At 42.4% G+C, this 24,472-nt stretch overlaps 1 long non-coding RNA gene across 1 annotated transcript in view; it reads left to right on the top strand.

The window, feature by feature from the left end:
- The first annotated feature begins 431 nt into the window (after nucleotides 1-431).
- The window catches only part of LOC103671245, an 80,608-nt gene continuing 56,567 nt past the window's right edge, over nucleotides 432-24,472 (top strand). Inside the window, exons 1-2 of the long non-coding RNA XR_570789.2 lie at nucleotides 432-540; nucleotides 22,778-22,887. This is a non-coding gene — a long non-coding RNA (uncharacterized LOC103671245). The remainder of the gene's footprint in view (nucleotides 541-22,777; nucleotides 22,888-24,472) is intronic.

Consider the following 24,472-nt stretch of genomic DNA (forward strand, 5'->3'; position numbering starts at 1 on the left):
GACAGAGAGAGAGAGAGCCAGCAAAAGAGGGAACACAAGCAGGGGGAGTGGGAGAGGAAGAGGCAGGCTCCCAGCAGAGCAGGGAGCCCGATGCGGGGCTGAATCCCTGGACCCTGGGATCATGCCCTGAGCTGAAGGAAGACATTTAATGACTGACCCATCCAGGCGCCCCCTGAATTCACACATTTTTTAAAAATATTTTATTTATTTATTCGAGAGAGAGAGCAGGGAGAGGGGCAGCGGGAGAGGGAGAAACAGATTCCCCACTGAGTGGGGAGCCCACACACGGGGCTCAATCCTAGGACCCTGAGATCATGACCTGAACCAAAGTCAGACACTTAACCAACTGAGCTGCCCAGGAGCCCCATGAATTCATACATTTTTAGTTACTTTATTGCTTTGAATCACAGCTTAGTATTCCATTAAAGAAATATCATAATTTCCTTAAACAGGTCTCTGCTGGTGAATATCTGGAGAGTACCCAGTGTCTCAACATTGCAGGCAACGATGAAATGGACATCTTTGAATACATATAATTGAGTAAGTATTTGGGGGAAAATAAATTCTTTTTTTTTACTAATTTTTCTCAGCTTTATTTAGGCATAATATAATGTGAGTATTTGACATACATATACTTCATGAAAGGATTACCACAATTAGGTTAACACATCTATCAACTTATATAAAGCTACTTTTTGTGTGTGTGAGAATGCTTAAAGTCTACTATCTTAGCGAAGTCAAGTACACAACACAGTACTATTAACTAGTCACCATGCTGTACATTAGATCCCCAGGGCTTATTCACCTTTCAACTGAATGCTTGCCTTTGACCATCATTTCACCCTTCCCCCACTCTTCCACCATTCTTTTTTTTGTGATTTCTTTCAGTATTTTTCTTTTTTCTAATTTAAATTCAATTACTTAACATATAATGTATTATTAGTTTCAGAGGTAGCAGTAAGTGATTCATCAGTCTTATATAATACCCGGTGCTATTATATCACGAGCCCTCCTTAATGTCCATCACCCAGTTGCCCCATCCCCCCACCCTCTCCCCTCTAGTAACCCTTAGTTTGTTTTCTATGATTGAGAGTCTTTTATGGTTTATCTCCCGCTCTAATTTCGTCTTGTTTTATTTTTTCCTCTCTTCCCCTATGATCCTCTGCCTTGTTTCTTAAATTCCACATATGAGTGAGATCATATGATAATTATCTGATTGACTTATTTTGCTTTGCATAATATCCTCTCGTTCCATCCACATTGTTGCAAATGGCAAGATTTCATTTTTTCGACGGCTGAGTAGTATTCCATGGTATATTTATACCACATCTTCTCTATCCATTCGTCTGTTGATGGACATCTGGGCTCTTTCCATCATTTGGTTATTGTAGCTATTGTGGACATTGCTGCTATAAACATTGGGGTACAGGTGCCCCTTTGGATCACTACATTTGTATCTTTGCGGTAAATACCCAGTAGGGCAATTGCTGGGTCGTTCTATTTTCAACTTTTTGAGGAACCTCCATACTGTGGGAAAATAAAATTCTTGTGGAGTTTTCCTTCGTATTAGTTTCCTAGGGCTGCTGTAACAAAGGACCGCAAACTGAGTAGCTGGAAATAATAGAAATATACTGTCTCACAGTTTTGAAAGTTCAAATCCCAAATCACTATGTCAGCATCCCACTCCACTATGACATCATCTTAACTGATGACATCTGTAACCACTTTATTTCAGAATAAGGTCATATTCTGAGGTTCTGGGGGTTAGGACTTTAACATATATCTCTTTTTTGTGTGTGGAGAGGGGACACAATTTAACCCAGAACATCTTTAGGGCTTTCAAAATTTTAGTACATGCTGCCAAATTTTCTTCCAAAAATATCATGCCAATTTAGATTCTCACCAATAATTGATGAGAGTGTTAGTTTCCCACCTTCTCACCCACTGGATATTACTTTTTAAATTATTTTAAATATCTGTACGAACACTTATAACTCATTATTTTATTTAGCATTTCTTTATTAGTGAAATGAGCAAATTTTTACTTGCTTTACTGAATACTTGCATTTTTCCTGAGATTTGCCTGTATTATCTTTAGCCCATTTTTCTATTTCTATTTCTTTTTTTTTTTTTTAAGATTTATTTACTTATTTTAGAGAGAGAGAGAACAAGTTGGGGGGAGGGGCAGAGGGAGAAGGAGAGAGAATCTCAAGCAGACTCCACACTGAGTGCAGTTCCCAACGCAGGACTTGATCTCACAACCCTGAGATCATGACCTGAGCCGAAACCAAGAGTTAGACGATTAACAGACTGCACCACCCAGGCGCCCCTTGTTAACTTATTCTTAATTATTTCATTTCCTGTTGCTTTTGTGAGTAAGATCTTTTCTTCCATTGCATTTTCTACCTGGTCACTGTATGCAAGAAACTTGCTGATTTTTTAAAATATTAATACGTGACAGGTGGGCACCTGTGTGGCTCAGTCGGTTGAGCGTCTGCCTTCGGCTTGGATTATGATCCCAGGGTCCTGGGATCGAGTGCCACATTGGGCTCCTGGCTCAGCGGGGAATCTGCTTCTCCCTCTCCCTCTGCTACCCCCTGCCAGCTCGTGCATGCGCGCTCTCTCTCTCTCACTTCCTTGCACGCACGCATGCGTGCACTCTGCCTCTCAAATAAATGAATAAAATCTTAAAAAAAAAATATGTGACTGGCTATCTCCCTGAATTCTCATATTGTTTCTAGTGGTTTTTCTGTCGTTTCTCTTAGGTGTCAGGTGTATTGCCATATCATCTGCAGTAAATAGAGTTTTGCCTCCTTTCTTACAGTGTTTATATCTTTTATTGGTTCTCTTTTGTAATTGCATTAGCTAGGTCTTCCAGTAAAATGTTAAATAATAACCATGATAGAGGACATGCTTGTCTTATTTTTGATTATAGTGGAAATGTTTCCTTTGTTTTCCTACTAATTAGGATGCTGAATTATGATTTGGCGTACATATGTCTATTATATGATGGAAGTATTTCTACATTCCAGTTTGATACAGTGGTTAAGAATATGCCATCTGCCAGCTATATACAACCCACTTCCTAGCTCTGTGACCTGAGGCAAGATCTTTAACCTTGCTGAGCTTTAGTTTCCTTATCTGTAAAGTGAGCATGATAGTACCTTTATCGTTGGTACCTTCTCATTTCTCTAAATGAGAAAATGCATGCAGAGCATGTCAGACAGGACTCAGGACATAAGGAGAGCAAAATAAATGTTAGCTCTTATTATTATTGTTTTACTATAAATGAATGTTCAATTTTCTTACATTCCTTCTCTGTATCTTCAAAGGTAATCATGGCTTTTCTCCTTTGACTATTAATAGAGTGAATTACACTAATAGATTTTCTAAAATTGAATCACCCTGAAATGAACCCCACTTTGTCACAGTGCATTTGTTTCATGGACTACTGAATTCTACTTGTTAGTGTTTTGATTAGAATTTTAATATATTTAAATGTGAGAATAACTTAGTGTGTGGGGGGGTGTGTGTGTGTGTGTGATATGTGCATGGTGTAAGTATGATGTGAGTCTGTGTGGTGTGGTGTTATAGTGTGTGGGTGGTGTATCTGTGTGTGACATGTTTATATTTGAGTAGAGTGTAGTATGTGCTATATGGTGTGTACATGTGATATGTTTGTATTCGTACAGTGTGTGTGTGGTGCGGGATATGTGGTGTGTGCGTGTGTGTATTGGGCAATGCTTGTATGAAGTGTGTGGTACATATATGTGATCACTATGAGGTTTTGGTACCAATCATGTGTTGACTTCATAAAATAAGAAGGAGACTTTTTCCTTTATGCCCTGAATGAGTTAAATACCATCAGAATCATCTCTCCCTTAAAGGTTTAAAATAGCTAACTTGTGGGTCCCTGGGTGGCTCGGTTGATTAAGTGTTTGCCTTCGACTCTGGTTATGATCCCAGGGTCCTGGAATCGAGTCCCACAAAGGCTCCCTGCTCAGCAAGGAGTCTGCTTCTCCCTCTAGACATCCCCCCTGCTCATGATCTCTCTCTCTCACACTCACGCTTTCTCTCTCTCAAATAAATAAATAAAATCTTTTAAAAAATAAAATAATAAAATAAAATAAAACAAAATAACTAACTTGTTAAATGATTGGGGTTAAGTAGTTTTTGGTAGCATTGTCAATTTCTTCCATGATTTAGGTTTCTTAAAAATCCCCTTGTGAGTCAATTTCAATAAAAATTTCTTTGAAGATCATCCCTTCCTTCTCATTTTTTAGAGACTATGGGAACAACTGTTTTTCATATGATGTCAAATAATAGTGCAGTATATAATTAAAATGTTTTAACACTTAGTATGAAGAGAAAGGGTAAAAAAAGGTGAGAGGTGATTTTGGCACCAAGAGCAGTGCCAGGTTGGTCAAGTGGAAAGATGGACTCCCTGTGAGATTGTGTTCAATGGTGAGCAGTAGTTAAGGACTGCAAGGGACTTCACACCTGAGGAATCTAGCTAGGGTCCTAGAGGATCTGCAGACCATGCTTTTCACACAGCAGGTGCTCGTTAAGTGCCTGCTGATTGTGTTAACTGGCCTGCGGCAATTCTGGTGGATGGTTAGTGGCAGAGTTCAGACCAGGACGAGAGCTGTAGGCTCATCTTTCTGGCCTCGCTCAGACCCACCAGACCCACCAATTACCCCTTTGGAGGTGAGGCTGGAGGAAGTAAATGGTGATGAAGGCAAGAGCTTTGTGGGAACCACCGCAGAAGCCATGCCTAGGGAATAGAAGCAAGCCAGGGAGTCACCCAGATCCAGTCAGCATCAGGAACTGGAGGCTTTCAAACAGAGCCACAAGCCAGAAACCAGGGTCTCTGCAACCAAAGTGAAGCTTGCAGAACCTGCCATTCTTCCTGCTATTGCAGAATTCAGTGACTCTCCTAAGAATGGCCTGCCCAGAATCTGAAACCCATCAGATGCCACATCGGACGTGTTGCTTTTACCACATCCTCCTGACAAAACTCCACAAGACCTTCAACCTTAAGGGTTGAACTTCAATACAGCTGGTCTGAGAATCCCTCCAGAGAGTGAACACCACCTGCTGAACAGCCAGTGTCCCCTGCAGTGTTTCTCAATGCGGTCTGTGGGCCACCTGTCTCAAAATAACCTGAGATAGTTAATACAAATGTAAATTCCGAGGCCCCACCCAGACCTACTGAATCACCATCGCTGGGAGTGTGGCCAGGAGTCTGCATATTTGATAACATTCTAGATGACTCTTATTTATACATACTGACATTTGAGCTCTACTGTGTGACATCAAAACATACACAAGTTCCCTAGAAGTGACTCAGTGGTGATGGCAAAGTCTGGCCCCTATTTAGTCTTTTGTTCATTTATTTATTCAACAAATATTTTTAAAGACTAATGTTCAAGGCATTGTGTTAAGTACTACGAAAAGTTAAATTTAACTAGTTAGTATTTATTTCCATTCAACTCAACAAACAACTAATAGATGCTTGCTGTGCTCCGGGCAAAGCATGAGGTGCTACATATCCAATAGAAATAAGTAATTGCTGACTTCCAGGACCTGGGCAGGGAGGGGGTCCCTCACAGAACCCATGTGACACAGCGTGAGAGGTGCTGCTGGTGTTATGAGTAAAATACATGAAAGCAGAGATGGAGATGCCCTGGCAAAGGTCAAGAAGAAAGATCCCAAACGGTTTCAGAGCTGAGACAGCATTTGAAGTGGATCCTGAAGAACAAGTAGAATTTTGCCTTGGAGAATGGGCAAGAGGAACATTCTGGCCAGAGGGAGCAACCCGAGCAAAGGCACAAAGACACAAAGATGCAGGGCATACCTGGGTCCAATGAGTGGTTTGGTACGATTGGCCAATTGAGTGTCTGCCAAGAGGAAACCGACTGAAAATAAAGCCAGAAACAGGCAGATGCCAAACTGGGAGGAAGTGTGAATGTTATTCCAAAGTCTAGACTTGGTGCTGTAAGCCAGCAGTTCCCAAACCTGGCCATGCAGATTCCTGAGTCCTGTCCACTACCAGTCGGATTCAATCTGGGCTGAGATCAAAGAGTCTCTTTTCACCGAGGTCTGCAGGCAATGCACAGCCATGGTTGGGATATACTGCAGTGAAGATTGCCGGAAGAACTTTTGGTAAAGGAAAGTCATTATCACAGTTGGACTCTGAGGTAGGCCCAGGACCAGAGTGAGGTGAGTGAGGCATGTAGCGAGCAAAATTTAAGGAGCCTTCACTCTCAGCTCTTCCGTGATCCTGAGAGTAGGGTCTCCTTAAATCCCATGCCTTTGGCACCTTACTCACTGCATGTTAGTCCCAGCCCTGATGTGGGGACAGTGGAAGGACTTGGAGAGGGGGAGGACATACATCAGAACAGGCCACAAGGAAGCCAGTATGACAGTCCAGGTAAGAGAGGTTGGAGGCTTCAGGGGTGGAGGCCCTTCCTTCAGGATCAGGGAGACCCTTCCAAAGTAGCACCATAAGCCAGCATGTGACCTAGGGCAGAAGCCCAGGAGGCTGAGGTTGACTGGCTTAGGTACTGGAGCATGGGCAGTGAGCACTGAAACAGCAGACATGAAGTAGGTTCAGGAAGCTGATAAGGTGATCAGTTTGGGACACACTGTTTCAAGTTCTTATAAGAGACTCTGGGCAGAACTATACTACCATTTCTTCCTAAAGATATATTCAGGTACACCCTATTGCAAGAATCTCATTAAATTCAACAACTAATTATTAAGCACCTACTATATGCAAAGCCCTGACCTAGATTGCTCTGGGGGTTGTGGGGAGACACAAAAAGTAAATAAGACATTACCCTGGATCCCGAAGACCTCATATATACAAATGAATAATTCCAGTGTGCTTTAGTCTATATTAGATGCAATAATAGAAGTATAGAGATGGTACCATAGGTGCCTAGAAGAATTCACAAGATTAATTCTGGCAGTGGGGATTGGAGAAGACATTTTGGAGATGAGATCTGAACTGATTTCTGGATGTAGATAGAGAAGAGAAGAGCAGAGCAAGCAAAACAGGAAAATTTGAGCAAAAGCACAGATATAGGAAGTGCACAGAGTCTTAGAAGACTGCTTTGGACACCATGTTGCCACATATATTTATTAAGCATCTTCTATATGCTCAGAACATTGTTAGTATGGCAGCCATGAGAACATGCCTCAAAGACCTCCAGCTCTGGGGAGTTTAATGGACCAAGGACCCAACTGCCAGACTCTGCAATCCACAGGCCACTCCCAGCCAATAACTGAGCAGGACAGGAATTCTGAGAGAGGCCCATTCCCTGAGAAGATACAGACTTAGTTGATGACCAGTTTTGGCTCATGTACTCCTTAGCAGCTATGCTGAACCTTCCTGAGACTACATAGCCTGCTAGCACTTTTCCATGCATCCTCCCTTCACTCACCTTCACTGATTAGAGGGTTAGATAACATCGCAGCCTGACTCTTCTAGACTTACTAACAACCTCCCCAGGTTCTTTCACATCAGCTTTTCTAAGGACCCAGACTAAAGCTATTAGGTACTATGAGGAGGGAATAATATCCAGGTGATTCTTCTTTACAGTTCTTTGCATACTGAATCTCTTTAAATACCCTAGTAGGGCTCTGTTCAAAGGAATTTAGCAAAGAGATATTTTATTTAAAAAAAATTCTGAAAAAGAACAGATCACTTTGCACCTTTATGTTTTTGTGTATATCAAGATTACTCAAAGAGGGATGCAGGTGGAATGAAAACACACTGGTGGCCCAGGAGCAGACTCCATGGAGTGGTGGCTGAGCGCAGTACTGAGCTTCGGGCCTCTCGCTGGCTGCTCAGTCCAGCCTCATTGGCTTTGTGCTTTCTTGGGCAGTACACTATGGATGTTTTCTAAGGTTCTCTGATTTTCCAGAGATCACATGGGGTAGTGGAAAGAGGCTTTGGAACCAAGCAAGTCTTGGTTCAAATAACAAGTGTACCACTTTCTGAATAAACTTTCTGAGCTGCTCTTCCCTCATCTGCAAAATGGGGCTAGCACATGGAACATGTGTAGTTACTGGGAGGATTGGAGATAAAGTCTGGAGTCCCACCTGGAGCCCCCTCCCTGTCCATGTCCTGGAGGTCAGCAAGTCTATCATTGGGAGTTCTTGCATCTGTTAGTTTTATCCAAAAGCGGGTTGAGTTTAGCAGTATAAAATGAAATGAAGAAGTCGAGGTCACACTGAAGAGTAATTTAGGCTAAGAATCCAATGTTCCTCTCTATTATTGCCAACATGAGGAAACACAGTTCAGAGATCAAAATGAAAATCATCCAACAGCCTAATTCTCAGGATTACACTTTCAAAATTCTTCTTAACTTTGGCTATTAGGGCCAGAACCTTCTGCAAATATTAGTGTCACATCTAATAGCACACGAGCCTCTGCTGCATTCTATCTAGTCACAGTTTTGATTCGGTGGACCCAGATGTTCTCATGCCAGGTATCCCTTGGCACATAGAATTAGGTCCTCATTCTGCTGATTCCCAGTAGATGCCAGTCCCAGTTGTGTGTGTACTAGCGTGCAACCTATAAACCCCTGGAGTGGGTCGAAGATGGCTGCAAATTCTTTGACACTCCTCCCATTAAGAGGTGGGCTCTATTTCCCCTCTCCTTGATTCTAAACTAGAACAGTTGTATTAGAGTATTCACAGAAACAGAAGCAAGAGAGTACATATACCTAAGAGAGAAAGAGATTTGTTATAAGGAATTGGCTAACATGATTATGGAGGCTGAGAAGTCTCAATATTTACCATCTGCAAGTTGGAGGCCAGGAAAGCCAGTGGTGTTGGGTTCTATTCTGAATCCAAAGACCTGAGGACCAGGAGCACTGGTGGTGTAAGTCCCAGTCTGAAGGCAAGAAAAGACTAGTGTCTCAGCTCAAGTAGTTAGGCGGAGAGTACAAATTCTCCCTTCTTCTGCCTCTTTGTTTGATTCAGGCCCTCAGTGGATTGATTGATACCCATTCACATTAGGAAGAGCAATCTGCTTTACCCAATCTACCAGTTCAGATCCACTTATCCAGAAACACTCTCATAGGACACATCCAGCAATAATGTGTAAACAAATATCTGGGCATCCCATGGCCCAGCCACGTTGATACATAATACTAACCATTAGGGTACACTGAAAGAGAAGTTGTGCTTGTTCTGGGACTAACCTTTAAGAGAACCAGCTACTTCCTCCTTGCTCTTTTGGAGCCCTGAGTAGCTGCATAAAAAGTCTGGCTGCCTTGCTGGAGAGACCATGTGGAAAGTCCCTGAGATCGTGTGAAGAGGGGATGGACAAGCCAACCTTCCAGTCAGTGCCATTTCCATTAAGGTGCCTTGAATGTGAGAAAAGCCATCTTGAACCCTTCAGATCAGACCAGCTGTGGCTGGATACCCTGAGCAAATCCAGGCAACTCCAAGTAGAGCAGAAGAATCACCCAACCAAGAACTGCCTAATTTCCAACTGACAAAATAGTGAAATATAAAATGGTTGTTGTTCCAAGCCACTAAATTCTGTAGTAGTTCATTGTACAGGAATAGATAACCCTGAGGAAAGAGTCTTACCTTGGAACTTGCTTTGTATGGTGCCCAGGCAACCCTAAGGACTTGAAATGACTCGGCACCCTGAAGGCTTGATTAGACTGAGATTTCAAGGGGCTTAGAATTTGTTGCCTGTTCACCATCTCAGGGCTCAAGGTATATGTATTCAGGGATATGCCAAAGAATGCTTCCAGGCTCAGTCTAGAAATTGATTGGTTTCCTTCAACCCTAAACACTCCTTCCTCTTGACCAGTTTTTCAATATGGAAGACCAAGGTTGTAGAGAGAAAGAGGAAAGAATGAAGTATAGAAAAGGGAGAAAATGGGAAGAAAAGGAAGAGGAGGTTTCAGATTGGTTGGCATTTGCTCAGGAATGAAGGAATGAAGTAAAAACCTCTAGGTGAAGAAATGGGCCAACTCTCATCTGCTCTTTGGAAGCTCTGCCCGTTGTTTAGCATCATCTACACCTTACGGGATGAATCAAGACCAACAGCTAATGGCCGGCAGAACTCCTTTATCCTCAGTTTCTTCTCAACAGCAGTTTCATTTATCCAGTCAGTCAGTAAGCACTTATTGAATAATCATCATCTGTGAGAGAAACTAAATATGGCACAATTTAAATGTCCTATTTCACCCATTTGCAGCTCAAAATGAGATCTTCCTTTTTCATAATCAAATCAATAAAATTCTGCACTCCAATTCCAAGGGCAGGAAATCTAGTCTCCTCTCCCGGGGTTTCCTGTCTGTGATACATTCCAGAAACCCATGAGTGCTTACCCAGATCACTTCAAAGAAAATCCATTTGTCTGCCAGAAGAAACCATTCTCCACCACCATTGCTGTGGCTGTGGCTTTACTGTAGAGCTGCTGAAAACAGGGAGTCCCTCAATTCCTTAGCCAGAAGAAGTGCTACAGTGGCCAAGGTCCATGGCAGAAACAGTTGAGGTTAGTGTGACTACTTTGCCACCAGAACCAGTGGTCCAATACTAGTCCTGTGCCTTGAGGAATCACTATTTAATCTGAAGTTCACTGCCATTTAGCAGTGGTTCCTGGAAGTTGAAGGAGGATGAGAACACTTCTCTCTCTCAATGCCTTGTCAACTTCAGGTGTTTCAGAGACCAGGGTTCTAGATCTTTAGGGAAACCTCCACATACCAAAAGTCCACCCCTGCTAAGGAATGCCATAGAACTTGGGTGAACAAGTCAGTAGAGATTCCAAAGTAGCCACAAGATAGACCCCCAAACTAGACCTCTTCCATGAACAATCAGATCTGTTTGCCAGAGAGGAGAGAAAGTCCCAGTCTATGCCTTCCTCATTTCTTGTCCCAGTATGACCCATTTGTCATGCCCCATTTCCTCAACAGGGAGTCAAAAATTATCAAACAATACATTCCCTTTGTCCCTGGCTACCTCATTACAATAAAACATCATCTCCCTCACTTGGAGAGGGTATACACAACCAAAACTTATGTAGCAATAGAGGAGACTAATACACCAAGTCATAGACCTTCAGAACTAGGACAGACTCCAAAAACCATATAGGTCAACCTCTCCATTATACCAGCCACGAAGCAGAGACCAGAGGCTTAACCCATCTGTGCAAAGCCAGGCATGGCATTAGGCAGTTGAGTCCAAGTCTTCAACCCAAGCTGATTCGTTCAGATTTTCATGTAACTGCCTCTCTTGGCCTCTAAACTAAACTGAAAGATACTTAAATAATTTGGGGGCTTTACTTTTTCTTTTCTGTGCCTAAGAAAAACAGAAACATTCCTCGTTAAGCCAAGGCAGGGTCTGACAGAGCTTGGCAGCTGGAAGTGTCTTTCTAAATCTGGAAACACCACATCTCCTTTGAAAAGTGGGAGCAACAATTTGTGCCTCTTAAATGTGAAGAAACGTATTTCTTTGTGAGAAAAAAATAACTGCAGTGAAATTGCTGAAGACAAATATTGGGCAAGGCAGTCGGCAAAGCAAGAGATACTGAAGTTGTCAGAACATTCCGTTTATTCGTGTGCCAAAAAGGGGAAAAAATACCAGCAAATTATTTTCCATTTGCAAGTACGTTCTGTGAATTTTCCCAGAAGATGAATATATAGGAACTCATAAATTACAAGAATCGAATGCCCAAACTATTTGATAAAAAGGACAGGCTGCAATAGGGCTAAAGAGGAAAAATAATCTTTATTCACCCTGTAGCAAAATCTTCCCACCATCACCATCCAGGGTTATATTGATGAGCTGAGTCATATACATGAGATCACTGACTCAGTTTAAAACACATACTACTTTTATTCACATATATGATGTCAACATGATGTAATTTGTGAAGAAATGCCAATAGGTCTTCATTTATTCACTTTCAGTTATTAAGTGCCTACTGGACGTCAAGATTATAATAGTTTCTGAACATATAAGGAAAAATAAGATATGGGAACATCCATGCTCTCACAGTCCAAAAGAGGAAGACAGACTCATAAACAGAGGAGAGCCACAAACCAAGCATTGGATGGGAGAATGTGTAAACAATGGGATGCAGGGGGTACTGACGTGCGCTGGAATCTGAAGAGATTAGACTAAGTCCACACAAGTAGGATGGAAAGGAAGAGACAAATGAGAAATGAAAAGACACAGGTGATTAAATGACTTGGTTATCAGTTGGATATCAGGGTCCGTGGAAGAGGAAGACAAGAGCAACACATCCGAACCCACACCTAGGATATTGACAGCAGTCCAGTCCTGCTGGGGGTGTTGGAGTCTCTCCTCAGCCTCTGAGACTCACAACGGAAGCAGCCAAGAGTCATTATCCCAAACAAGGTGCTTCATGCACCCAACAGAATCCACCTCTGTCAGCCTTGTCAGCAACTCCCAGAGATTTTGCCTTCACAATACAGGAAGCTCTGTGACCTGTTAGAACTTCATTCCCCAGGGGCGCCTGGGTGGCACAGCGGTTAAGCGTCTGCCTTCGGCTCAGGGTGTGATCCCGGCGTTATGCAATCGAGCCCCACGTCAGGCTCCTCCGCTGGGAGCCTGCTTCTTCCTCTCCCACTCCCCCTGCTTGTGTTCCCTCTCTCGCTGGCTGTCTCTATCTCTGTCAAATAAATAAATAAAATCTTAAAAAAAAAAAAAAAAGAACTTCATTCCCCAGAGTCTCAGCTCTGCTGGGTCAGTCCCCTGCCTGGCAACAGTGCCTTCCACTCCATTCTCAATCTTTGGAGTCTGAGTCTTCATTTTTGTTCTAAGACCAGATTTCTAGTCTGGATGGCTGGGTGATGGTCAACCAAGTCAGGAAACTCGGAGAAAAGCTAATAAATTCCGATTCTGATTTTGTGTTTGAAGTGTTCGTGGAACCGAAATTCTTCAAATCAGTGTATGGAATTATCTTTTACATATTGGGAATTTAGTGCACAGCTTGCCAGCCACTTTGATTTCCGGTCGTTGGTTTGGTTTTTAGCTGAATACCTCGGCGTTTTGCTGTTCTTTCTCTCTTTTCTCTTACTTTACTGGAGTATCTTGAGAAACAGTGTGCCTTCATGGCTGAATGATTGACTTCTCGACTGGAGTACACAGGTCCGTCCCAGCACAAGACGTGCTGTATTCCCATTTGGAATCGTCCGTGTTGTGTGTTCCCTGTACCACACCACTGTACATTGTGTGCGCATTGTCTTGCCTTTGTTTTCTTTTTTTAAACTCACTTTTCCCTGACATAGCTCAAGAAACAGCTGCACATCTATGATTAACTGAAATGGGGTAGGACTGATTATTAAAGGAGTAAATTCTAGAATTAGGTCTGTTCACTGGAATTGGGAACAGGAGGGCAAGTCATATGCTAAGAGTCTCGACCCAGCTATGGATGTCAGTTCGGTCTGCGTGCAGAGCAAGAGTGGGACAGACAGGAGTGGGCCAGGTCGACATTAGCACCCCAGGATGTAATGTGTACTGGGGTGGTTCATGCCTAAGTGGTTTGGGGAGATGATGACATTGCTCCTGATGAGGAAAAATCAGAAGCTTGTACTGCAGATACAAGGCAGAGTCCAAAGCAGTAGTGAGGCACAGAGGAGATGGTGCCCGTATCTGGTTATCAGTGCTGGGCTCAGGCAGCAAGCACACCAGCAGCCAGGGTGAGCCTAAGTCTCCATGGAGCTTCTTCAGCACGTCTGCCTCAAGTCCAGAAGCTGGGGTTGGGGGGTTGGGGGGGAGAAATAAAGAAGACAGGCATGTGGGGAGAGAAGTGTGGCGTCAAGGGTGAGGTGGCCAGTTGAGCCTGACGTCTCCCACCCGGACTGAGACAAGCCCCCTTGAGGGCAAGGACTGTCCTGCTCCTCTGGCCTCCAACTGGAGTGTTTAATGGATGCTTCCTAGGTGTAGATACAATGGAGCTGAATTAAAGGGCCATCTTCAGTTAATTACTCAGAATCTCATGGGAACAAACAGCCTCCTGGATGTAATGAACTGCAAGACATAGATGGTCCCCAGAAAAGGAACAGTTGCATAGAGTAACAGCCTGATTGTGCAGATGACCGTGATTGACAGAACTAACCTCAGAGGCCCTGACAAAGGACACTGCCAATTACACAGATTCCACAAACGGAGACCCGGCAATCTTCCCGTCTTCAGAGAGGCTTCCTTGGCCTCTGCCCCCAAGCCCTGTTGCCCATGCTATGATGCCACCAGCTCGTCTGAGGAGCCCATCCATGCATTCAGAAGTTCCTTTTCCCCGTTTCCTTGGGAGGGAAGTGGGGCTCCTTACTCTCTTAGCCCACTGCTCTGTTCTGGAGACTCTAGTTTAGGACATGCCTGCCCACCAGGCACAAGTGAACCTGACAACCGGGCGCATTCCTGAGTGCTTACTGGAAAGGTGAAGGGGAGGTCAGTTTCCCAGGATCAGTCCCCAGGTGCTCCATTCCTAAAGGGCCCACGTTAGTGATTCCTGCACTGGTTCAATATGGCAACCCCCCAGAAGGATCCACTCCACACCACTGGCACCCTAAATTGGGCAGGGTTGGGAATCTGTATTTAGATTCTAGACATTAGGTCACCAACACCTGCCAGAGAAAAATGCACTCGTGTGGAACACACAGGAGAGGTGCATTCCTCCTGCTGAGGTAAGGGTCCGCACTAGCTACCCAGAGAGATGCAAGTTGTATTTTTTCTGGACAGATGTGAAGATAAACAGATCCTGCCTGAAGCAAAATTGTGAAACTGAGAAGTCAGTGAAATTTGCCTTGGGTGTCTCCCACCTCCTATTTCTCCCTCAGTGACCAAACATTCCCTCCCCTCCCTGCTCCTTCCTGGTTCTGGGTGCCTTTATGAAGTTTTTTTTGTTTTTGTTTTTTAAAGGATCTGATAGCATAATTATACTTAACTGTCTTGTTCACATTGCTTGGTAACTGCCCCAGGTATTTGCATTTTAAAACCTTTTATTATAGAATGAAATGGCTTTGTAGGTCTTCCCTGGAAGGGATTTTTAAGGACTATTAAGCAGGTAAAGATTTTTTTTTTTTTTAAAGCAGGGTAGTTTTTCCTGGTTTCCAAAATCACACTGCACTGTATCAAAGGCTGGCTGGCCCCAAATGTCAGTAATTGACTGCAAGTTTACTTTAGATGCATCAGGCGCTGGGAAGTAACTTCAGAAGGAACATTCTGGCCTTCTTCTCCCCTCCCCCAACCCTACCCCGTACACTCCCATTCTCTGCTAAAGAGAACACCCAACATTGTAAACCTCTATGAATTACTAAAATAATTTTTGTATATGTTATCTCATTTAATCCTCCCAAGAGTCCTAAGAGATAAGGATTATAATTATCCTAATTAAAACAGTAATTCCATTTAACGCTTCCTCTAGAAACACCATTTCCTTAGCTCAGGTGCTACACCCTCCAGGTTTTCCTTCTCTTCCCAGCTCTATTTCTCCTCAGAGACCTTTACAGGCTCCATTTCTCCCTGCTCATTAAATGCAAGGGTTCCCTGGACTTTTGCTACACTCTCACCCTGACCATCTCTCACTCCTTCAGGAAGATACTGCAACATGCATATCTAGACTCTCACAGCTGCCTTCAGAGCCCAGCCCTCCCTGAACTCCAAGCCTTTCCAACACTTCTGCTTCATATCTCACAAGTCCCTAGAACTCTGTATGTCTAAAGCAGAATGCAAAGTCTGCCCCCACCCACCCATCACCCACCATCACCACTGAAAATCTGCCCTTTAGACAGTGTTCATTGATTCCTGTCTCCAGCCCATAGTCATTGGCCAAGTCCTATCTGTTACTCTACCATTGCCTCCACACTTAGGTTCCTGTAGTGCCCCCCCAAAAGAGCCCCTTACATCCACTTTGTCCCTCTTTAACTCATTTTTCAGGTTTTGTACAATTCTTATCAAGCCACACCTCTACTTAAACAGTCAGTAGTTGAAATGGGAGAAGATATTTGCAAATCACATACCTGATAAAGGGTTAGTAAGTATCCAAAATATGCAAAGAACTTATACAACCTAACACCCAAAAAACAAATAAGCCAACTTAAAAATGGGCAGAAGAGGGGCGCCTGGGTGACTCAGTTGGTTAAGTGCCTGCCTTTGGCTCAGGGCATGATCCTGGGATTAAGCCTCCCTGCTCAGCAGGGAACCTGCTCCTCCTCTGCCTCTGCCACCACCCCTGCTTGTGCTCGCTGGCTCTCTGCCTCTCTCTCTGTCAAATAAATAAATAACATCTTTCTAAAAAATGGGCAGAAGACATGAACAGACATTTCTCCAAAGAAGACATCCAGATGGCCAAGAGACACATGAAAAGATGCTCAACATCACTCGTCATCAGGGAAATGCAAATCAAAACCACAATAAGATATCACCTCCCACCTGTCAGATTGCCTAAAATAAAAAACACAAGAACCAACGAGAGGTGGCGAGGATGTGGAGAAAGGGAAACCTACATGCACTGTTTTTTGGTGGGTGTGCAAACTGGGGCAGCCACTGTGGAAAACAGTATGGAGGTTCCTCAAAAAATTAAAAATAGAACTACCATATGATCCAGTAATTGCACTACTGGGTATTTATCCAAAGATTATGAAAATACTAATTCAAAGGGATATATGCACTTCTATACTTACTGCAGCATTATTTTCAATAGTCAAATTAAGGAAACAACCCAACTGTCCACTGATAGACGAATGGGTAAAAAAGATGTGGCATACACACACGCATGCGTACACACACACACACACACACAGGAATAGTATTCAGCCACAAAAAGAATTAAATCTTGCCATTTGCAACAACATGGACAGAGCTAGAGAGTATAATGCTAAGTGAAATAAGTCAGTGAAAGAAAGACAAATGCCATATGATTTCAGTCATAAGTGGAATTTAAGAAACAGAACACATGAATAAAGGGAAAAAAGAGAGAGAGACATACCACGAAAGAGACTCTTAACTATAGAGAACAAACGGGATGGTTACCAGAGGGGGGATGGGTAGGAGGATGGGGAAAATAGGCAATGGGAATTAAAGAGCACATTTATCTGATGAGGACTGAATAATGTACAGAATTGTTGAATCACTATATTATACACCTGAAACTAATATAACACTGTGTGTTAACTATACTGGAATTAAAATTAAAAACTTTAAAAATGAATCCATGATTAAATGACCTGCTCCAAGTTATTGGTGGAATATTAAAAAGTCAGTAGTTGGCCTGACCATTTTTGGGCACCTGTAGGTGTGGGTCCCTATCCTTAATATGGCCTTTGAAACTCAGAGAAGTATGGTTTCTAGCCGGGTTTCTAGTCTCATCTCTCCCCACTGTCTCCTTCAACATCAACACTCCTGCCCCGCTGATTTCTTTTGTCTCCTTAGAAGTTTAAGGGTCTTGGTACCTCACAACCTTTGCACTATCTGTTCCTGTCACCTGGGTAACTCTCTCTCTCTTTTTTTTTTTTAAGATTTTATTTATTTACTTAGAGAGAGAGTGTTGGGGGGTGGAGGGGCAGAGGGAGAGGGAGAAGCAGACTACCCCCTGAGCAGGGAGCTCTGTGTGGGGCTTGATCCCAGGACCCTGGATCATGACCTGAGCCAAAGGGAGATACTTAACTGACTGAGCCATCCAGGCACCCCTCACCTGGCTAACTCTTAATCATCCTCTGAATTTAACTTAAAATGTCCCTTCCCCAAGGAGGTTTTCCTTTATTCCTTACATAAGGCTAAATCTCCTTGGGATATGCTCTGATAGACGTAATCCCCATCACAATTGAAATGCCTTATTTAATGTCTGTTTGATTAACCAGACTATAAGCACCACAAAAGTGAATTTTTTCAGCACTCTGTCCCCACTATCTAGTGCACCGAGTAACACACAATTAATACTCAAAATAAAAAAAATTATTGGCTTGAATTAAATGACTTTCCCAAGCCAGGTTAGAAATGTCAAGGTGAAGACTTGAACCCCAATCTATCTGACCCCTAAGCCCATTTTCTCTTACCTTTTTTCCCTCACTGTGCATCCCTGTCACCTCACCAATTCTTAGATGCCCTGGAATAGTGGTCATGTGATCATCCCTTTGTGGAGGTAGATCTCATTCTCTGGGTTCAGAATCTGTTACCTCAGTCCTGCAAGTATCCCAGGTAGGTGAGGACCAGGGAACAGCTGCCCAGGGACCCTGCTAATGTGGTAGGTATGTGTTGGTTTTAAAATATGTCCACAAATTCTTAAAAAATATATATGTCCACAAATTCTTTAATATTTCTCTTTTGAAGAAGTGGAGCTTAATTCCACTCCCCTTGGGTATAGACTGGACTTAGTAACTCATGTCTAACAAATAATTTTGGCAAAAGTGACTGTCCGTAAGTTCTGAGACTAGGTCTTAAAAGATATTGGATCACTTGCTTTTGGATCATTCACTCTGGGGGAAGTAAACTGCCATGTCATGGAGACAATCAAGCAGCCCCATGGACAATTCCATGTAGTGAGAAACCACAGCCTCTTTCCCATAGCCAGCAAGGAATTGAGGCCTCTGCCAAATGGGCTGTATGCAGGCGCCATCTTGGAATCAGATCTTCCAGCGCAGTCAGCCTTCAGGTGACTGCGATCATGGCCACCATCTTGACTGCAACCTCATGAGACCCTCTGAACTATAACTACCCAGCTAGGCTGCTCCCAAATTTTCAACTCACAGAAACGATGAGATAATGTTTGTTGTTTTCAGCTGGCACATTTGGGGATCATTTGTTACACAGCAATAAATAACAAATACTGAGTAAAAAGGAGAACAATGGTAGGATAGAGCAAATAAGCAAACCATAGAGGCAGTTCTTTGGAATGAGGGGAAAACCAGTTATGTGTGGGAACCCTTTTCTTTTTATGTGTGTGATTATGTTATGTTGTATATAACAATGCTGAAGTGGGAGGGAGGGTACTAGGGTGGGAGAGGCCTGGGAACCCTGTTAGACAATGAAATAGAAGTGGGCATCCATGGGGCGCCTGGGTGGCTCAGTCGTTAAGCGTCTGCCTTCAGCTTGGGGCATGATCCTGGCATTCTGAGATCGAGCCCTGCATCAGGCTCCTCTGCTGGGAGCCTGCTTCTTCCTCTCCCACTCCCCCTGCTTGTGTTCCCTCTCTCTCTGGCTGTCTCTCTCTCTGTCAAATAAATAAAATAAAATCTTAAAAAAAAAAAAAAGAAGTGGGCATCCAAACATGAGCCCCAGACAACCTAAGGCTGGTAACACAAGAGAAGAGACAGGAACCATGAATTCAATGGCAAATGTAGCATCCATAACCAAGCACTGAACCACAAAAGGATATCTAAAAGTAGGAGCCAAGACACCAAACTGCTGTAGAATCAATAGCATGTCTGAAGTTACAACAGAAACAAGGGGAGTAGAAACAGAAGATTCTGTTGTGGGCCTTCTGCTTCAGCTGGCTGAGTTCCCACACACTCTCCATATAGACGTTTCTGCTCCTAACACACCTTGCAGTGGATGAGGTTGGGCCCCACCCCATCCCCTTTATTAATTAAGTGTTAGCTGGTAACTCTTGAAGCCGCCTGCTGTCTGGAGAACTGCCCTCAGCCAAATGCTTTCACCCATCCATCACCCCACCAACAGATCTCAACCAGTGACTAACTGGCATGAGGTTACAAAGAGCTAGTGTCCTTGCCTTGAGATGGAGCTAACTGCTGCAATTTATGCTCTAGAGCTTTTCCAGGGGATCAAATTTAAGCTAGAATCTTGTTGAGACTACATTTCTCCCCTTACCCTAACCTGCTTCCCTCACTCCTCTTTCCTAAGAGTACTGCAATAAATCACTTGAACAAGAATCCCCATTTCAGGATCTGCTTCTAGGGAACCCAAACTACAACACACCTTAAAGACATCTAGTGCTTTCTGGTATGTGTGTGTATATGTGTGTCTATGTGCATCTACATATGTGCATGCATGTTATGGTCTGAATGTTTGTGTCCCCCCAAATTCATATGTTGAAACCCTAATCTCTAGCGTGATAATATTTGGAATTGGGGCATTTGAGAGGGAATTAGGTGTCAACGAGGTTATGAGGATAGAGCTCCCAAAATGGGATTTGTGTCCTTATAAGAAGAGAAAGAGACCAGAGTCCTCTTTCTCTCCACTGTGTGATGACACAGCAAGAAGGCAGCCATCTGCAAACCAGGAAGAAAGCTCTCAACAGACACCAAATCTGCCAGCACCATCATGTTGGACTTCCCAGCCTCCAGACTGTTAGGAATAAATGTTTGCTTTTTAAGCCACCTGGTCTGTGGTATTTTGTTATAGCAGCTGAAGTTGACTAAGACAGTGTGCATTAGTATGATGGTGGTGATGATGAAAGAATATCTAAAATCAGAGAAAACAATAAAAATTTTCCTACCTAAAGAGTCCATGAACCAACAGAATGAGAAAGCAAAACCTAGCAATTTGGTTAAATGGTTTAAAAGAGATATAAATGAGTAATTTACCTAAATGTTTATTGATTGTAATGAATTCATATTGTATGAACCTAACTAACCTAGGACAGTTTTGTCCAGAATCTCCTTCACTGGCTGGTTCAATGTTAAAGTTGTCCAAACAAAAATGTACATGAGATTTAGAAGGCGGAAATGATGTAAGTGCTGATGTGTTCTAGATAAGCCTGGCTCTTCCCCCTGGGTGTCTAGCTCTTCTTTCCAGCAGCTGGTACTGCTGACCAACAGCAACCCCAGGCCTGCCCTCAAATGCAAAGGCAATAGCTTACCGTAGATTTCTCCACTAGCTCCTCACAGACCCACTCCAGCAGTTGATGTACGTGGCTTCTCAAATTCCCCAGCAGGACGTAACTTGTCCAGTCATGCCAATGTGTCAGGAGGGTTGGCTAGCAATTTTCTCTCATCCTCTAACTCTGTATGTTAGGCTTTACTTCTTGAAATTTCTCCCTAATTGTGATAGGTCTTGTTTCTATAATAGATCCTTATTTCTATAATATTCAAGGTGGTCTGCTTCTCTGGTTGAGTCCTGATATCCTGATGCATTCATACGCTGATTATATTTGACTGCATACTGCATAGTAACATATATCATCAATGGATGTTAGATTAATTTTATTGATGTTGTTTTTCACTAGGAATAGTAAGCTCTCTAGAGATATGCTCAATGTTTAGAGCTTACTATTCTTTTAGCATGATCACTTGAAGAGAACTTTACAAAATTAGAGGGAGAATTGAAATAACATTGAGACATTGGCAGGCATCAGTAGTGCAGGAATGATGGAGGATTTTCATCTGGAGAATGACATAATTGGACTTTCAATTACATCATCCTGATTGCACTGTGAAGAATGAGCTGTAGGGAGGTTGAGAGTGGAATTTATGGGGAGCAATTAGTAGGATACTGCAATCATCTAGGCAGAGAGAATGGTAGGTAGACTGAGGTGGACAACTATTTCAAAGGTAGCGAAAGTATCTTTGGCTCTGAACCACCATCATAGAATGACTGGGACATTTAACCTCTTAAATTCCCTCTTTTTCCTTGTGGACCCCCCCCCCCAAACTTATATGCTGTTTAATTTTTCTTGCTAGCACCATTTAATTTGTTATTGTTGAACGCCACTTGTATGGTCCTTACTACATAGCCTGTTGTAAATGGTTTTCAAAGGTTCATTTAATCCTTATGATGGTTGCTGGTACAGTTTTCCTGGTGTCTTCAGTTGGTAGCAAAAACCTCCATCATCACTGAATGCCATTGCTGTTTCTCTCCCATCTGTTGGTCTGGATGATGGAGTTTACTTCTCATCCTGTGGTTGCTGTTACTCTCTCTGACATGGGGAGGTCTATCCATTGGGTTTTGTGGTTACGAGCAGCAGAAATGGACTCAGGTTATTTTAACTAAGAAATTAATTTTCCTGTGTAATATTAGGTACTACTACTCAGCCCTTTGAATATTCAATATCCACATGCACCCTTGTTTCCATACTTAGACACACACACACACACACACACACACACACACACAAATCCCTACTAAATATAATGCATCTCTTCTTCATAATAACCAAAAATGTACTCACCTCCTCTCTGAAGGGAGACAATCCAAAGTTTCATTAGACACTGCATGCAGAATTTCTGAGTGTTGTCCATTTCTTTTTTAGTCCAATATGACCTAATATTGATATTCTACAACCTATGGACTAAATTTTGAATTTAAACACCATAAACACACCTATATAGAACAGTGAAAGAACAGGGAATTTGTTTTATATTCAAGTTGGGAATTATGGATGGAGACTACATTGTTTTATAGCTGTTTTTTTCAAACCAGAATCCAGCCATAGTTCATTAATTGCAATTGATCACTAATAGACTGCTGCATTTTCAAAGGCTTCATCTCCCAATTCTTGGCATGCATATGTATCTAGAGTACCTGCTACTTCTGAATCTGTGGCAGATTGTATTTTCCAAATATATATCCACACTTTATATTTATCCCATCCCACATGTTCTTCTTACAATGTGATTGTCACTGCTCCCACTAAGAGGTGGGTGATGTTTCCTCCGCTCTTTAACCTGGATGGGATCTTGTGCCTACTCCAACCAAAGAAATACAGTTGAGTAATGCTATGTGCTTTCTAAGACTAAGTTATAAATAAAAAGGATGCCGCTTATGTCTTTCTCTCTCTCCCTGGCCCCTCTTTCTTTCTCTCCCAACACTTGCCCTTGGAACCTAGCTAGGTAACAGCTGGTATCAACTGCCAGACACACAAGTGAAGAAGCCTTCATATTATTCCAATTCCAGCCTTAGAGTCTTCTAGCTGAGGCTCGCTTCATCACAGTAGAGGTAAGCCCTCCCTATCCTTTCCTATTTGAATTTTTGATCCATAAAAACTGTAAGAAATAAATATTTATTTTTGTTTTAAGCCACTAAATTTTGGGGTAGTTTAATATGCAACAGTAGTTAATTAATACACAGTCTTATAAGCATGCTGTCATCAATAGAGCAAACCATAATGATCTCCTGTGGGATAATGAGATGGTCAAGTTTGGTTTTACAAATATAGTACAGTAGCAAAAAATTGATGTATAGCTGAGGTAGCAGTGAAGTTGTAGTGTTGTCATTGCCAAGTAAGATCAACCTGTCTCAGTGTTAATATTTTATTAGACTAGGGGTAAAAATAAAAGCATTTATTAGATGATTAGTTGTGTTCCAGGTGTTCATAATATTTATTTTTTTCCAGTAAGAACACTGCATTTGGAACAAAAGTTGCAGTTTGAAATGCCAGATGATTAAGCTTATGATTGTTCACTTTTATACTCCAAGACCCATCCATATTTACTTACATAGAAATGTGGTAGGAATCACTATACCTGTATCTTTCAAATCTTTGATGATGGCATTGACTTCTGAATTTTCCTTCAGGAATTTAGTCATCTATCTTGTCAATAAATATTAATTGAGCACCTATTAGGTGCCAGTCATTCTCCTAGACACTGAAGATGAACAATGACAGGTAAAATATCTGCCCTCAAGGAGATTATATTCTAGGGAGGGAAAAAGACCATACACAAGCAAACAATTTTACAATATATTGCTAGGTGATAATAGGTGTCATGCAGTAACATTGCTCTTCTGTATTTTGCTAATGAGAGGGTATTCCAAGAACTTACACTTGGCCCTCTGTTATAATAGCTCATATTCCCTGAGTCAACAAGTCTATGTGAGGATGCTTCCAGTTGCTGAGGTTGTCTAATTCTGTCTGTATCTTTAGATCATGGGGAAATAGCCATGGGAAAAGAGTTTGAGTTCCCACAGGGCCAACTATGAGTTGCACTGGGTCAAAATTCCATTTAGTACCTGTTCCTCGTAAGGCTCATTACTAATAGTCAGGGCCCCAATAAATTAGTGTAAGTCCAGGATCGGTGTTGAAGAGCCTGTGAATGTTTTGAGTGTGTGCTTTTCTTTTGATCACATTTACCCATTAAGTGGTTTCAGATCTATAGGGGGAAGATTCACAGTTTGTTTTTGTGACATTGGTGTAAACTCCATCCTCAGGTATATTTGATCACATCTGCACTCTAGGGGTTCTGCATTGTGAATTCATCTAGGTCTAGTTATTGAGTGAGGTTCTGTGACTCACTTTAAGGGTAATATAAGCCAAGTTCTTTTTCCCCAGACCTATGTTTTTAAAAATTGCAATCAAGGGCACCTGGTGGCTCAGTCGGTTAAGCATCCAACGCTTGGTTTCAGCTCAGATCATGATCTCATGAATCCTGAGATCAAGCCCCACGTCCGGCTCCGCATTCAGCAGGGAATCTGCTTGAAGATCCTCTCCCTCTGCCACTCCCCCACTCTCAAATAAATAAATCTTTAAAAAGAATTAAAAATTGCAAATCAGTTAGGGCTTTAGTAGGCTGCACATCTCTTT

This window comes from Ursus maritimus, unplaced genomic scaffold (genome assembly GCF_017311325.1).
Source record: "Ursus maritimus isolate PB19 unplaced genomic scaffold, ASM1731132v1 scaffold_6, whole genome shotgun sequence".
NCBI classification, from domain to species: domain Eukaryota; kingdom Metazoa; phylum Chordata; class Mammalia; order Carnivora; family Ursidae; genus Ursus; species Ursus maritimus.